The 5,215-nt window shown below is 38.7% G+C and overlaps 1 long non-coding RNA gene across 1 annotated transcript; it reads left to right on the top strand.

Moving 5' to 3' along the window:
- Window positions 1-3,970: 3,970 nt before the first annotated feature.
- Window positions 3,971-4,931, top strand: LOC107289342. Its single transcript, XR_001548925.1, has 3 exons — window positions 3,971-4,039; window positions 4,561-4,688; window positions 4,827-4,931. It is a non-coding gene; the product is annotated as an uncharacterized LOC107289342 (long non-coding RNA).
- Window positions 4,932-5,215: the final 284 nt, after the last annotated feature.

Here is a 5,215-nt window from a genome sequence, read left to right as displayed (position 1 = left end):
GAAAATCTGAAACCAAAAAGGACATACAAGAAATAAATAGCCAGGTCACAAAAGAACACAGAGAACTACCAGGAAGGCTGAAAGGCTCAGAATCACAGAAACATGGACTTCAGAGGCCATTTAAGTTCAACCTATAGTTCAGAATGAAATTTAACAGGGAAGGGATTCTTCATGCCATTTGGGAGGGATACTTTAATTTGGATTCCTGCATTAAACAAGGAGCTGGATATGGATTCAGTGCCCTCATCCAAGTTTAAATTTTTACCCAACATTAAGGTGCTGAATCCAGAGGAGGACTGTGTTTTTCTTGTGTTCGCTCTGTCAGTGTGTTTTTGTATATATTTTCTGTTGCTTCAGAGAGGACATCTCAAATCCTTGCATTCAATTCACAAGAAAAATATTTAAATATGTATTAGGCATAATTTCCTGATGGTGCTAGTTATTTCTGAGATAATACAATTAGCTCAGAACATAGTAGACGACCACTTTTCAGCAAATCAGCAAGAGTCTAAGAAGTTGCATGGAAACATACTGTAAGGACCAGCAGATCAAAGGAATGTAGGACTTCTATCCCCAGCAAAGATGCCTTTCTTCATTTGTATCTCCAAAAACATCAATTGTGACAAAAGTAACAGATTTTTTTTCCTTCTTTAGTTGTGTGCCAGCCTGAATTTCCTCAATTGTGCAATAATCATTTGTCCATCCAAAGAACAGGAAGGCTATTGAAGCCATCCAATGTAATCCACTGCTTCATGCAGGAAACCAAACAACTATCTTGAACACATTCTGTAAAAGGGAGCCATCACTTCTCAGGTATTTGACTACACTTTCACTTGTTCTAATGTTCAAACAGAACCTTCCTTCCTGCCTTCTAAAATATAATTATTTTTCCTTGCCCTGCAGTTCGGAACAACAGAAAATGGGTCTTTGGTGTAGTATCCTTTCAGCAAATTACAAAGTGTTGTTATATCTCCTTTCGGTCATATCTTCCCAAAGCTAAACCCACCCAGATCCCTCTGGTGTTTCTCATAAGAGTTGTAAACATATGTGTATGACAAGTGCTAAGAGAATGCTATTGCTCACTTGATTTGTATGAAATTTTTATATTCATAAAACATTCCCATGGATTTATATTTCCTGATAATAATCATATTGCCATGTTTGGTTCTATATATACTTCTAAAGAAAAATGTAACCACATCAATGGAATATCATGTTTGGGAGGATGCAAGGATGGACTTGAAAACAAAGCCCCATGCGTAATCCCTGGCATCATTTGCTGAAAGAATTTCAATATGAAAAGGAAGCATTTTTGTTTGAAATCACTTATCTACAAGAGCTCACAATGTGAGGGAGTATAGAAGGCAGCTGCAAATATTCAAATGCACAAATGGGAGGGAAAGCTTTTGTATATTCCATAATTTTAAAAACAATCTTTTGGTTTAAAATTATAATACTAAAATCATTCCAATATCTATTTCTCATTTAACAAGGCATTATAAATTGGAAACCGAACCCTCAAAATGCAACTGAGTAAATTGTAAAGACATTGATGATCCTCTTACAGTATACTCAACATCTTGTGCAAACATTAATTCCATACTGTAGATCAGTGTTTCTCAACCTTAGCAACTTTAATGGCTGGTGGGGAATTCTGGAAGCTGAAATCCACATATCTTAAAGTTGCTAAGGCTGAGAAATATTGCCATAGATCTTCAAACTATCAACTTTCAAATGATACATTGGCTGGATTTCTGATACATATACAACAGACATGTCAAACACAAGGCCCGGGGGCCGGATGTGGCCCGCGAAGTGTTTTCATGTGGCCCGCGAAGCCATCCTGGAAACAGTGAGGGAACGGCCCCCACTGCCTTGGCCCTGGCCCAGGCCAGCCGGGAGCCAATGTACAAATTTGTGGTGGCCATCTATGCTGAAACGCATTCAGTCTTAGCTCCATAAGCCCCCCCCCCTGCATGGCCTGAGAGGAACAGTGAGGCTCCTCCAGTGGACCATGCCTTGGCACTTGCCCTGGTCCCATCCCCTTCTGCCAGAGACCCTCAGATCTATCCCACTCCTGCCCAGGCCCCCACAGGCACCCTTGATGCGAACGATGTAGAGCTGGCCACACCCACCCAGCAGGCCACACCCACTCTATCCACGCCCACCCAGTAGGTCACACCCACCCTGGCCACACCCCCATGGGCCCTTAGGGCAACTGCAGTGCTGATGCAGCCCTCAATGAAATTGAGTTTGACACCCCTGATATACAATATAATGAAACTATACTTCTATTCCACTTTCATTTTGTTTCATTGCAAACTGGCTTTTGAAAATCATCAGGAATTTAAGAAATTGATGAATGAAATTCTATGGTATATCAACTATACAGTATTCTATATAATTTCAAAACTACAAACTTGCAGTGGTTGATAAAAATTTTCATCATATATATGTATCAGGCGTAATTCTGTCAATTGGCACTTTTGTTATTGATTAGCATAGCTGTACCTTTCCAATTTCTGCTTGGCCATATTCTTCCACATTGGACATTGCTTTGAAACAGCAGTACAAACTAGCTGGAGAAATATTATTTCTAAATCCATAACAACCTAAGAGATTCCACAAAACCTTTACAGTTATGTTGTGTAAATATGAAGTGTTGAACAATCTGCTGGCTTTTAAAGAACAAGTAGCAATAGCAATAGCACTTACTTAGACAGTGCTGTGAAGCACTATGAAGTGGTATATAAGTCTAAGTGGTGTACAGACTCAGCATATTATCCCCAACAATCTGGGTCCTCATTTTACCAACCTCAGAAGGATGGAAAGCTGAGTCAGCCTTGAGCTGGTGAGGATTGAACTCCTGGCAGTCAACAGAATTAAGTCTGCGATACTGAATTCTAACCACTGTGTCACCACGACTCCTAAGTAGAAATTTAAATGAACTTAATATTAATAATTAGAAGCCAATGAGTCATTTTGAGTCCTGGTGACCTTATAAACAAATGTTAATCATTTCTATTGGCCTTTATTTTTATTTGGTGGTATACAAAATAGTGAGAATTTCCAGCACTTCTAAATATATTGTTTTCTTCTTCCTTCTCTTCCTTTTTCGTCCTCTTCATTCAATCTTGTTAAGATATTGATATTCTGCTCCCTATTTTTAAAAACCTCAAACTGCTTTTCCATTTAAATAACAAAAAATAATAATAAGCATTGGATAAAGATGTGGGAGAAGGAGTCCTTAAAAGTTGAAAGAGGCATGTGAAGATGTTGTAAATTGGGAAGTATTGAAAAGAAAGCCATATTTCTTAGTGCACTGGAAATAAGGTTAAAGCTTATAAAGATGGTTGGAATTTGTTGAAGCCAAGGATGTGATGGGAAAAGGAATTTTAGCAGGCAAAGTAGGTACCAAAGGTAGCTAATTGATTGAGAAGTCCTGGAAGAGTAAGTTGTGTTGAGCAGGTGCAAAGAGACAGCTGGGGAAATAAGCTAGGAAAGGAGAGGAAGTGGAGGATTTCCTACTGGAAGTTGGGTTAGAAAGCAAGGATTGTTCACTGGGTTCAAATAGCTTACTACTAGGAAGTAATAATCCTGGAGACGTTTCTCAGTGCACTACACCTGGTCATCTCTATCCCTGCCAAACTTGGAATGGTGAGAACCAGCAAACACAGCATTAAGCTTCTTCCACCTAACTAATAGGAGATTACTATTATTATTTTAAAAACAGTTAGTCCGTACCCCATCCTCTGAGCTATGGAGTAACAACAATCTCCCTATTCTTCATGACATAGAAAAGGCAAATAATTAGGACTTTTGCAGAAGCAACTAAAAAAAGGAGAGGGTATTTAGCTATCAAGACATCATATTTCTTGCAGATAACTTCCTCGTGAAGTAAATGCTGATGACATGATATTGTACGTTTGCAACTAGTCATGTTCTAACAGTGCAACCATCACTGTAAGTTGCAGTATACATGAACCTTGCTTGGGGAAGAAAGCAATGTATAGCTGAAGGCCAAGGACTAGGAAGTGAGGTAAGGCAAGAGATTGGAAATCCAAGCCAGGAACTTTTACATGGATTGAGAATCTGACTAGAAACTGACTAGAAAGGTTAAGATCAGGTTTGCTGATAAGAACTGGTGAGATAATGAGGGGAAATGTAGCTGGATATGTTACAGCAATTGTGAAACTGACTATATGAATTAAGATCAAATTTGCTGATAAGGGAGAATCAGTTTGCCTTTGTTTTACCACGATTGTGAAACTGACAAGGGTTAAGCAGGAGTTTGTTGATAATGTTGCCTATGAAACTGAGTAGAACAGCACCTTTTAAAATTTTCCAGATCATGGAACACTTATATGCTCTGCATGTGTTTGGGTGTGTGATGTCTTCAAAAGTCTTATTAACTTTAATGGACAGATTCTTTAAAGTGGGAGCAATTTTTTCTTTTAGGATCTCATGAAAACCTGATAAAACATTGGGCTTCTTTAATGAAGGGCACAGAGGAACTGCACTCACTCAGTCTGAAACACTTTTTATAATTATCTTTTTAAGTGTACATAGTCCTCTAACACCATGTCAGAGATAATATGGAAAATTAAAATGGAGAGGATGCCCAATAGCACATATTGATTGGACCACCACAAATGAGGCTCTAGCCTTGAGAAGGTGAAACATGCAGAGTAAGTACTATGTGATTTTTTTTGCAATCAAACTTCCTGTGATGCAATTATACACTCATAATTCATTTTTTTATGTTACTTAACTATTACTGCTGAAAAGGAGACAGTGTTATAATTCTGAAAGTCTATTCCTTTCAGGACCAAGATTGTTGTACAAAAAGCTTGATTGGGCTTGGAGATCTTTCAGAAATGCTCCCTTCTATCACCATGAACATCCATTGGTCTAAGCCTCTGTATCACTACAGCGACCAAAGCTTGGCTTGCAAATAAAGCATTAGCTAAATTCTGTTTTCAGTCAGGCCATGTTTGCTGGAGTCTTTTTTGGCTTCTTCACTTTGTCTGTGGTTGCCTGACTAAGAGCTTCCCACCACCACCATTACCATCAAATTGCTCTTCATGCAACTATATTTCCTCCAAAGAGCATGGAAAATCCTTCTACACCTAATTTGGCCCTTGGGTGTTGTTCCAGCATTCAACACAGACCTTTAATTTGGGTGGAGGAAAGTGGTTTGGCAATGAAAATGAAT

The sequence above is a fragment of the Protobothrops mucrosquamatus genome, unplaced genomic scaffold (genome assembly GCF_001527695.2).
Source record: "Protobothrops mucrosquamatus isolate PMUCROS unplaced genomic scaffold, P.Mucros_1.0 scaffold_133, whole genome shotgun sequence".
Classification (NCBI taxonomy): domain Eukaryota; kingdom Metazoa; phylum Chordata; class Lepidosauria; order Squamata; family Viperidae; genus Protobothrops; species Protobothrops mucrosquamatus.
This window is presented reverse-complemented; position numbering and strand designations above follow the sequence as displayed.